General features: G+C 37.5%; 1 non-coding gene across 1 annotated transcript; it reads left to right on the top strand.

Annotated features, from left to right (window-relative positions):
• The first annotated feature begins 8350 nt into the window (after window positions 1–8350).
• Window positions 8351–8458, top strand: LOC112715786 (small nucleolar RNA R71). Its single transcript, XR_003159977.1, has one exon. It is a non-coding gene; the product is annotated as a small nucleolar RNA R71 (small nucleolar RNA).
• Window positions 8459–12302: the final 3844 nt, after the last annotated feature.

The raw sequence follows: 12302 nt of genomic DNA on the forward strand, positions 1-12302 counted from the left end.
TAAAGAAAAGAGAAAAACACAAAAATGACGTTTTTAATTTTTCTCTCTCATCATTAAAATTCAAAAATAAAAAAAATATCTTTTCCTTATTTCCCTCCAAATTTTCGAAATTTTGGGTTGACTTGGTCAAAAATTTTTAAAGTTAGTTGTTTCTCACAAGTCAAGTCAAATTTTCAATTTTAAAAAAATCTTATCTTTTTTAAAAAAATCTTTTTCAAAAATCATATATTTTCCATTTTTTTCCTTTTTTTCGAAAATTTCAAAAATCTTTTTCAAATTATTTTCAAAATCTTTTCCTTATCTTTATATCACATTTTCGAAAACTCACTAACAATTAATGTGATTGATTCAAAAATTTGAAGTTTGTTACTTTCTTGTTAAGAAAGGTTCAATCTTTAAGTTGTAGAATCTTATCTTGTAGTTTCTTGTTAGTGAAGTAAGTAATTTTAAAATTTTTTGAATTAAATCTTTTTATCTTTTATCTTATCTTTTTCAAAAATTTTATCTTTTTCAAAAGTTGATTTCAAAATATCTTATCTAACCTCTTATCTTCTTATCTTTTCAAATTTGATTTTAATATCTTTTTCAACTAACTCTTTGAATTTTTGTTTGTTTCTTATCTTTTTCAAAACCACCTAACTACTTTTCCCTCTCTAATTTTCGAAAATATCTCATCTCTTTTTCAAAAATTCTTTTGTTTTAAATTTTAATTTTAATCTTATCTTATCTCTAATTTTCGAAAATTACTAACCTCTTTTTCAAAATTATTTTTGAAATTCTCTATCCCTTTTCTTATTCTATTTAATTATTTATTTACTAACACTTCTCTTCACCTCTCTTCATCTAAAAATCCGAACCCAATCTATCCCTTGTGTTTGGATTCTTCACTTTTCTTTCTTCTATCCCCTTCTTTTTCTACTAACATAAAGGAATCTCTAGACTGTTACATAGCAGATTCCTCTTTCTTTTCCTGTTTTCTTCTCTTTCATATGAGCAAGAACAAGGACAAAAGCACTCTTGTTGAAGTTGATCCAGAACATGAAAGGACTCTGAAGAGAAAATTAAGAGAAGCTAAGTTACAACAATCTAAAGGTAACCTTTCAGAAACATTAGAACAAGAGAATGAGATGGCAGCCGAAAATAATGATAATGCAAGGAGAATGCTTGGTGACTTCACAAAGCCAACATCCAAATTTGATGGAAGAAGCATCTCCATTCCTACCATTGGAGCCAATAACTTTGAGCTGAAACCTCAGCTAGTTGCCTTAATGCAACAAAACTGCAAGTTTTATGGACTTCCATCTGAAGATCCTTATCAGTTTTTAACTGAGTTCTTGCAGATCTGTGAGACTGTAAAGACGAATGGAGTTGATCCTGAAGTCTACAGACTCATGCTTTTCCCTTTTGCTGTGAGAGACAGAGCTAGAATATGGTTGGATTCACAACCTAAGGATAGCCTGGACTCCTGGGATAAGCTGGTCACCGCCTTCTTGGATAAATTCTTTCCTCCTCAAAAGCTGAGCAAGCTGAGAGTGGATGTTCAAACCTTCAAACAAAAAGATGGTGAATCCCTCTATGAAGCTTGGGAAAGATACAAGCAGCTGACCAAAAGATGTCCATCTGACATGTTTTCAGAATGGACCATATTAGATATATTCTATTATGGCCTGTCTGAATTTTCGAAAATGTCATTGGACCATTCTGCAGGTGGATCTATTCACCTAAAGAAAATGCCTGAAGAGGCTCAAGAACTCATTGACATGGTTGCAAACAACCAATTCATGTACACTTCTGAGAGGAATTCCGTGAATAATGGGACACCTCAGAGGAAGGGAGTTCTTGAAATTGATGCTCTGAATGCCATATTGGCTCAGAACAAAGTGTTGACTCAACAGGTCAACATGATCTCTCAAAATCTGAATGGATGGCAACATGCATCCAACAGTACTAAAGAGGCAGCTTCTGAAGAAGCTTATGATCCTGAGAACCCTGCCATGGCAGAGGTTAATTACATGGGTGAACCTTATGGAAACACCTATAACTCATCATGGAGAAATCATCCAAATTTCTCATGGAAGGATCAACAAAAGCCTCAACAAGGCTTTAACAATGGTGGATGCAATAGGCTGAGCAATAGCAAGCCCTTTCCATCATCTTCTCAGCAACAGACAGAGAATTCTGACCAAAACACTTCTAATTTAGCCAATCTAGTCTCTGATCTGTCAAAAGCCACTTTCAGTTTCATGAGTGAAACAAGATCCTCCATCAGAAATCTGGAGGCACAAGTGGGCCAGCTGAGTAAGAAAGTCATTGAAACTCCTCCCAGTATTCTCCCAAGCAATACAGAAGAGAATCCAAAAGGAGAGTGCAAGGCCATTGATGTAATCAATATAGCCGAATGCACAAGGGAGGAGGAGGACGAAAATCCTAGTGAGGAAGACCTCCTGGGACGTCTCTCAAGCAAGAAGGAGTTTCCTATTAAGGATCCAAAGGAATCTGAGGCTCATACAGAGACCATAGAGATTCCCTTAAATCTCCTTCTGCCATTCATGAGCTCTGAAGACTATTCTTCCTCTGAGGAGGATGAAGATGTGACTTGAGAGCAAGTTGCTCAGTATTTAGGAGCTATCATGAAGTTGAATGCCAAGTTGTTTGGTAATGAGACTTGGGAAAGTGAACCTTCCTTGCTCATTAGTGAACTAGATACCTGGATTCAGCAAACTCTACCTCAAAAGAAACAAGATCCTGGCAAATTTTTAATACCTTGTACCATAGGCGCATTGACCTTTGAAAAAGCTCTATGTGATCTGGGGTCAGGGATAAATCTTATGCCACTCTCTGTAATGGAGAAGCTGGGGATCATTGAGGTACAACCTACCTTGTTCTCATTACAATTGGCAGACAAGTCATTGAGACAAGCTTATGGAATAGTGGAGGACGTGTTAGTAAAGGTTGAAGGCCTTTACATCCCTGCTGATTTCATAATCTTAGACACTGGGAAGGAAGAGGATGAATGCATCATCCTTGGAAGACCTTTCCTAGCTACAGCAGGAGCTGTGATAGATGTCAACAGAGGTGACTTGGTCCTTCAATTGAATGGGGACTACCTTGTGTTTAAGGCACATGGCCATCCCTCTGTGACAAAAGAGAGTAAGCATGAAGAGCTTCTCTCAGTTCAGAGTCAAGAAGAGCCCCCACAGTCAAACTCTAAGTTTGGTGTTGGGAGGCCACAACCAAACTCTAAGTTTGGTGTTAAGACCCCATATCCAAACTCTAAGTTTGGTGTTGGGACTATACAACATTGACCTGATCACCTTTGTGGCTCTATGAGAGCCACTGTCAAGCTATTGACATTAAAGAAGCGCTTGTTGGGAGGCAACCTAATTTTATTTATCTAATTTTTATTTTATTGTTATTTTGTGTTTTATTAGGTACATGATCATGAGGAGTCACAAAAAAAATATAAAGATTAAAAACAGAATAAAAAACAACAGAAGAAAAATCACACCCTGGAGGAAGCACAGACTGGCGTTCAACGCCAGTAAGGAGCATCTGGCTGGCGTTCAACGCCAGAACAGAGCATGAAACTGGCGCTGAACGCCAGAAACAAGAAACATTCTGGCGCTGAACGCCAGGAATGTGCCTAGAGGAAAAAGCTGGCGCTGAACGCCAGTAACAAGCATGAAACTGGCGTTCAACGCCAGAAACATGTTACATGTGGGCGTTGAACGCCCAGAATGTGCACCACTCGGCATTTAAACGCCAGAATGGTGTGCAAAGGCATTTTACATGCCTATTTGGTGCAGGGATGAAATTCCTTGACACCTCTGGATCTGTGGACCGCACAGGATCACCTCAGGATCTGTGGACCCCACAGGATCCCCACCTAACATATTCCCACCTTACCTCCTAATCCTATTTTACTCTTCCCCAGGTCACACTTCCCAAACACCCTTCACCAATCACCTCAATCTCTCTTCCCAATTACCTATTCACCACTCACATCCATCCACTCTTCCCCATAAACCCCACCTACCTTCAAAATTCAAAAACATTTCCCCCCCAATCCCACCCTAAATGGCCGAATTTACCCTCTTCCCTTTCCCTATATATACCCTTCCATTCTCCTTTATTTTCACACAACACAACCCCCTCTTCCGTACCTTGGCCAAACCTACACTTCCCCTTCTCCTCCATATTCTCTTCTTCTTCTTTCTTCTCTTGCTCGAGGGCGAGCAATATTGTAAGTTTGGTGTGGTCAAAGCACAATCTTTTTTGTTTTCCATTACCATCAATGGCACCTAAGGCCGGAGAATCCTCTAGAAAAGGAAAAGGGAAGGCAAAAGCTTCCACCTTCGAGTCATGGGAGATGGAAAGATTCATCTCCAAAAGCCATCAAGACCACTTCTATGATGTTGTGGCAAAGAAAAAGGTGATCCCTGAGGTCCCTTTCAAGCTCAAGAAAAATGAGTATCCAGAGATCCGACATGAGATCCGAAGAAGAGGTTGGGAAGTCCTAACCAACCCCATGCAACAAGTCGGAATCTTAATGGTTCAAGAGTTCTATGCCAATGCATGGATCACTAGGAACCATGATCAAAGTATGAACCCGAGTCCAAAGAATTATCTCACAATGGTTCGGGAGAAATACTTAGATTTTAGTCCGGAAAATGTGAGGTTGGCATTCCACTTGCCCATGATGCAAGGAGATGAATGCCCCTACACTAGAAGGGTCAACTTTAATCAAAGGTTGGACCAAGTCCTAATGGACATATGTGTGGAAGGAGATCAATGGAAGAGAGACTCCAAAGGCAAGCCAGTTCAACTAAGAAGACTGGACCTCAAGCCTGTGGCTAGAGGATGGTTGGAGTTCATTCAATGCTCCATCATTCCCACTAGCAACCGATCTGAAGTTACTGTGGATCGGGCCATCATGATTTATAGCATCATGATTGGAGAGGAAGTATAAGTTCATGAAGTCATCTCCAATGAATTCTACAAAATAGCTGACAAGCCCTCCACCATGGCAAGGCTAGCTTTTCCTCACCTTATTTGCCATCTATGTTACTCAGCTGGAGTTATCATAGAAGGAGACATCCCCATTGAAGAGGATAAGCCCATCACCAAGAAGAGGATGGAGCAAGCAAGAGAGACCCCCCACGGATCTCAAGAGATGCATGAGGAAGCTCATCATCAAGAAATCCCTGAGATGCCTCAAGGGATGCACTTTCCTCCCAATAACTATTGGGAACAACTCAACACTTCCTTAGAAGATTTGAGCCACAACGTGGAACAATTAAGGGTGGAACATCATGAGCACTCCATCATTCTCCATGAAATAAGAAAAGATCAAAGAGCAATGAGGGAGGAGCAACAAAGGCAAGGAAGGGACATAGAAGAGCTTAAGGACATTGTTGGACCTTCAAGAAGAAGACGCTACTAAGGTGGATTCATTCCTTGTTCCTATTTCTTTCTGTTTTTCGGTTTCTATGTTATGTTTATCTATATTTTGTGTCTCTACTTCATGATCATTAGTATGTAGTAACCATGTCTTAAAGTTATGAATAATTCCATTAATCCTTCACCTCTCTTAAATGAAAAATGTTTTAATTCAAAAGAACAAGAAGTACATGAATTTCGAATTTATCCTTGAATTTAATTTAATTATATTGATGTGGTGACAATACTTTTTGTTTTCTGAATGAATGCTTGAACAGTGCATAATTTTGAACTTGTTGTTTATGAATGTTAAAACTGTTGGCTCTTGAAAGAATGATGAACAAAGAGAAATGTTATTGATGATCTGAAAAATCATGAAATTGATTCTTGAAGCAAGAAAAAGCAGTGAAAAGTAACAAGCTTGCGAAAAAAAATAATAATAATAATTGGCGAAAAAAATAATAGAAAAAGAAAAAGCAAGCAGAAAAAGCCAATAGCCCTTAAAACCAAAACGCAAGGGTAAAAAGGATCCAAGCCTTTGAGCATCAATGGATAGGAGGGCCAAGCGGCTAAATCAAGCTGTCCCTAACCATGTGCTTGTGTCATGAAGGTCCAAGTGAAAAGCTTGAGACTGAGTGGTTAAAGTCATGATCCAAAGCAAAAAGAGTGTGCTTAAGAGCTCTGGACACCTCTAACTGGGGACTCTAGCAAAGCTGAGTCACAATCTGAAAAGGTTCACCCAGTCATGTGTCTGTTGCATTTGTGTATCCGGTGGTAATACTGGAAAACAAAATGCTTAGGGCCACGGCCAAGACTCATAAGTAGCTGTGTTAAAGAATCAACATGCTTAACTAGGAAAGTCAATAACACTATCTGAAATTCTATGTTCCTAGAGAAGCCAATCATTCTAAACTTCAAAGGAAAAAGTGAGATGCCAAAACTGTTCAGAAGCAAAAAGCTACAAGTCCCGCTCATCTAATTATAATTAATATTCATTGGTATTCTAAAATTTATAGTATATTCTCTTCTTTTTATCCTAATTGATTTTCAGTTGCTTGGGGACAAGCAACAATTTAAGTTTGGTGTTGTGATGAGCGGATAATTTATACGCTTTTTGGCATTGTTTTTAGGTAGTTTTTAGTAAGTTCAAGCTACTTTTAGGGATGTTTTCATTAGTTTTTATGTTAAATTCACATTTCTGGACTTTACTCTGAGTTTGTGTGTTTTTCTGTGATTTCAGGTAATTTCTGGCTGAAATTGAGTGACTTGAGCAAAATTCTGAAAAAGGCTGACAAAAGGACTGCTGATGCTGTTGGAATCTGACCTCCCTGCACTCGAAATGGATTTTCTGGAGCTACAGAACCCCAAATGGTGCGCTCTCAACGGCGTTGGAAAGTAGACATCCAGAGCTTTCCAGCAATATATAATAGTTCATACTTTATTCGGAAATTGACGGCGTAAATTGGCGTTGAACGCCAAGAACATGCTGCTATCTGGAGTTAAATGCTAGAAACACGTCATGATCCGGAGTTGAACGCCCAAAACACGTTATAACTTGGAGTTCAACTCCAAGAAAAGCCTCAGCTCGTGGATAGATCAAGCTCAGCCAAACATACACCAAGTGGGCCCCGGAAGTGGATTTATGCATCAATTACTTACTCATGTAAATCCTAGTAGCTAGTTTAGTATAAAGAAGACTTTTTACTAGTGTATTAGTCGTCTTTTGACCATTCGGTCTTTTGATCACATTCAGGGGGCTGGCCATTCGGCCATGCCTGAACCTTTCACTTATGTATTTTCCACAGTGGAGTTTCTGCACACCATAGATTAAGGGTGTAGAGCTCTGCTGTACCTCAAGTTTCAATACAATTACTATTACTTTCTATTCAATTCTCTTTTATTCTTATTCCAAGATATACGTTGCACAACACTTTAATGAATGTGATGATCCGTGACACTTATCATCATTCTCACCTATGAACGCGCGTGATTGACAACCACTTCCGTTCTACTCTAGGCCGGGCGCATATCTCTTAGATTCTCCAACAGAATCTTCGTGGTATAAGCAAGATAGATGGCGACATTCATGGGGATCCGGAAAGTCTAACCTTGTCTGTGGTATTCCTAGTAGGATCCCGGGAATCCGGAAAGTCTAACCTTGTCCGTGGTATTCCGAGTAGGATTCCGGTATTGAATGACTGTGACGAGCTTCAAACTCGTGAAGGCTGGGCGTGATGACAAACGCAAAAGAATCAATGGATTCTACTCCAACCTGATTGAGAACCGACAGATGATTAGCCGTGCTGTGACAGAGCATTTGGACCATTTTCACTGAGAGGATGGCTTGTAGCTATCAACAAGGGTGATGCCTCCAGACGATTAGCCGTGCAGTGACAGCGCATAGGACCATTTTCCCGAGAGGATTAAAAGTAGCCATTGATGATGGTGATGCCCTACATACAGCTTGCCATGGAAAGGAGTAAGAAGGATTGGATGAAAGCAATAAGAAAGTAGAGATTCGATAGGATTCTAGCATCTCCACACACCTATCTGAAATTTCCACTATTGATTTACATAAGTATTTCTATCCCTTTTTATTTTCTATTTATTATTAATTTTTGAAACCCATAACCATTTAATCTGCCTAACTGAGATTTACAAGGTGACCATAGCTTGCTTCATACCAACAATCTCTGTGGGATCGACCCTTACTCACGTAAGGTATTACTTGGATGACCCAGTACACTTGCTGGTTAAGTTGAACGGAGTTGTGAGCTTCTCTAACAGTGCCTGGAACTCTTTTATCACAATTTCGTCCACCATGAATGGATCCACCTGCAGAATGGTCCAGTGACATCTTAGAAAACTCAGATAGACAATCATAGAATATATCCAAAATGGTCCACTCTGAAAGCATGTCAGAAGGACACTATTTGGTCAACTACTTGTATCTTTCCCAAGCTTCATAGAGGGATTCACCATTTTTTTGCTTGAAGGTCTGAACATCCACTCTAAGCTTGCTCAGCTTATGAGGAGGAAAGAACTTAGCCAAGAAGGCCGTGACCAGCTTATCCCAAGAGTCCAGGCTATCTTTAGGTTGAGTCTAACCATGTTCTAACTTTGTCTCTTACATCAAAAGGGAAAAGCATGAGCCTGTAGACTTTAGGATCTACTCCATTAGTCTTAACAGTATACATATCCGCAAGAACTCAGTTAAAAACTGATAGGGATCTTCTGATGGAAGTCCATGAAACTTGCAGTTCTGTTGCATTAGAGCAACTAGTTAAGGCTTCAGCTCAAAATTGTTTGCTCCAATGGCAGGGATTGAGATGCTTCTTCCATAAAAATTAGAAGTAGGTGTAGTATAATCACCAAGAATCCTCCTTGCGCCTCCACCATTGTTATTGGGTTCGGCCATGTCTCTTTCTTTTTCGAGATTCTCTGTAAGGTTTTCTTTGGATTGTTGTGCTTTAGCTTATCTTAACTTCTTCTTCAGAGTCCTTTCAGGTTCAGGATCTGCTTCAACAAGAATGTCCTTGTCCTTGCTCCTGCTCATATGAAAAAGAAAATAGAAAAGAATAGGAATCCTCTATGTCACAGTATAGAGATTCCTTTATGTGAGTAGAAGAAGAAAAGAATAGAAGAAGGATGAGAAAAATTCGAACACAAAAGGGGAAGAGAGGGTTCGAATTTTTAGATGAAGAGAAGTATTAGTAAATGAATAAATAAATAGAAGAAGATGAGAGGGAGAGAATTTCGAAAATTGTTTTTGAAAAATAGTTAGTGATTTTTGAAAATTAAGAGAAGAAATAAAATTAAAATTAAAATTTGAAACAATTAGTTAATTAAAAGAATTTTGAAAAAGAAGAAGGAATTTTTGAAAATTAGAGAGAGAAAAGTAGTTAGGTAATTTTTGAAAAAGATGAGAAACAAACAAAAAGTCAATTAGTTAGTTGAAAGAAAGATTTAAAAATCAATTTTGAAAAGATAAGAAGTTAGAAAAGATTTTGAAATTGATTTTGAAAAATATATGATTTGATAAAAATATAATTGAAAAGATATGATTGAAATTTATTTTGAAAAAGATTTGATTTTTAAGATTAAAATTGGTTACTTGACTAACAAGAAACTAAAAGATATGATTCTAGAATTTAAAGATTGAAACTTTCTTAACAAGAAAGTAACAAACTTCAAATTTTTGAATCAATCACATTAATTATTAGTAAAGTTTTTGAAATTTTGAAATGAAATTAAGAAAAAGATTTTGAAATCACTTTTTGAAAAAATTTCGAAAATATAAAAGAAAAAATGAAAAAGATTTTATGTTTGAAAAAAAATTTTGAAAAGATAAGATTTTTAAAATTAAAATCTTGACTTGACTAACAAGAAACAACTTATTTTAAAAATTTTTGACTAAGTCAACCTAAAGATTTCAAATTTTATGAGTAAAACAAGGAAAAGATATTTTTTTTTAATTTTTAATGATGAGAGAGAAAAACAACTAAATGACTCACAACATAAGAACACTTTGAATGTCAAGATGAACACCAAGAATACTTTGAAGACCAAGATGAACATCAAGACTTATTTTTGAAAACATTTTAAGAAAAGAAAAACATGCAAGACACCAAACTTAGAAATTTTCAATGCTTAGACACTATGAATGCAAAAATGCATATGAAAAACAAAAAAAAAACACAAAACAAGAAAATATGAAGATCAAATAAGAAGACTTACCAAGAACAACTTGAAGATCATGAAGAACACCATGCATGAATTTTTCGAAAAAAAATGCATAAATTTTTAAAAACATGCAATTGACACCAAACTTAAAAATTGACACTAGACTCAAACAAGAAACACAAAATATTTTTGGTTTTTAATTTTTTTTTGTTTTTTCGAAAATTATTTAGAAAAATGAAAAAGAAGAAAAAATTTTGAAAGATTTTTGAAAACTTCTTTGAAAATAAAAAAATGGTTAAAACAAGAAGAAAATTACCTAATCTGAGCAACAAGATGAATCGTCAGTTGTCCAAACTCGAACAATCCCCGGCAACGGCGCCAAAAACTTGGTGCACGAAATTGTGATAATCAACAATGGCGCCAAAGACTTGGAGCTCTCAAACGTGAATCACACTTTGTCACAACTTTGCACAACTAACCAGCAAGTGCCCTGGGTCGTCCAAGTAATACCTTACGTGAGTAAGGGTCGATCCCACGGAGATTGTTGGTATGAAGCAAGCTATGGTCATCTTGTAAATCTCAGTTAGGCGGATTCAAATGGTTATAATGGTTTTCAAATATAAAGACAAATAAAGCATAAAATAAAGATAGAAATACTTATGTAATTTATTGATGGGAATTTCAGATAAGCGCATGAAGATACTGTGTCCTTCTGAATCTCTGCTTTCCTACTGCTTTCATTCAATCATTCTTACTCCTTTCCATGGCAAGCTGTATGTTGGGTTTCACCATTGTCAATGGCTATCTCCCGTCCTCTCAGTGAAAATGGTCCAAATGCTCTGTCACAGCACGACTAATCATCTGTCGGTTTTCGATCATGTCGGAATAGAATCCAGTGATTCTTTTGCGTCTGTCACTACGCCCAACACTCGCGAGTTTGAAGCTTGTCACAGTCATCCCATCTCAGATCCTACTCGGAATACCACGGACAAGGTTTAGACTTTCCGTATCTTAGGAATGCCCGCCAATAATTCTAGCTTATACCACGAAGACTCCGATCTTTCGGAATGGAGGCTAAGAGATACGCGATCGATCTAAGGTAGAACGAAAGTGGTTGTCAAGCACGCGTTCATAGGTGAGAATGATGATGAGTGTCACGGATCATCACATTCATCATGTTGAAGTGCAGCGAATATCTTAGAATAAGAATAAGTTGAATTGAATAGAAGAACAATAGTAATTGCATTAATACTCAAGGAACAGCAGAGCTCCACACCTTAATCTATGGTGTGTAGAAACTCCACCGTTGAAAATACATAAGAACAAGGTCTAGGCATGGCCGAATGGCCAGCCTCTAAAACGTGATCAAAGGATCAAAAGATAATCCAAAGATGATCTAAAAATGTTCCAAAGATGAAAATATAATAGTAAAAAGTCCTATTTATACTAGACTAGTTACTAGGGTTTACATAAATAAGTCTCAGTGCAGAAATCCACATCCGGGGCCCATTTTGGTGTGTGCTTGCGCTGAGCTTGAGCTTTACACGTGTAGAGGCTTCTCTTGGGGTTAAACACCGAGTTGTAACGTGTTTTTGGCGTTTAACTCTGGTTTGTGACATGTTTCTGGCATTTTATTCCAGAATGCAGCATGGAACTGGTGTTGAATGCCAGTTTGCGTCATTTAAACTCGAATAAAGTATGAACTATTATTTATTGATGGAAAGCCCTGGATGTTTACTTTCCAACGCAATTGAGAGCGCGCCATTTGAAGTTCTGTAGCTCCAGAAAATCCATTTCGAGTGTAGAGAGTTCAGAATCCAACAGCATCAGCAGTCCTTTGTCAGCCTCCTATATGATATTTGCTTAGGTCCCTCAATTTCAGCCAGAAAATACCTGAAATCACAGAAAAACACACAAACTCATAGTAAAGTCCAGAAATGTGAATTTTGCATAAAAAGTAATAAAAACATCCCTAAAAGTAGCTAGATCCTACTAAAAACTACCTAAAAAAATAATGCCAAAAAACGTATAAATTATCCGCTCATCACCCCTCTCCCCTCTTTGTTTTCTTTTTCTTTGTTATTATTTACAATTCTGCTCACTAACCCACTAACTGTTTGATAATTTGCACCACTCATACTAATAGCCACTCTAACGAGAATAATCTCTTCCTTTTATTT

The sequence above is a fragment of the Arachis hypogaea genome, chromosome 1 (assembly GCF_003086295.3).
Source record: "Arachis hypogaea cultivar Tifrunner chromosome 1, arahy.Tifrunner.gnm2.J5K5, whole genome shotgun sequence".
Lineage (NCBI taxonomy): Eukaryota > Viridiplantae > Streptophyta > Magnoliopsida > Fabales > Fabaceae > Arachis > Arachis hypogaea.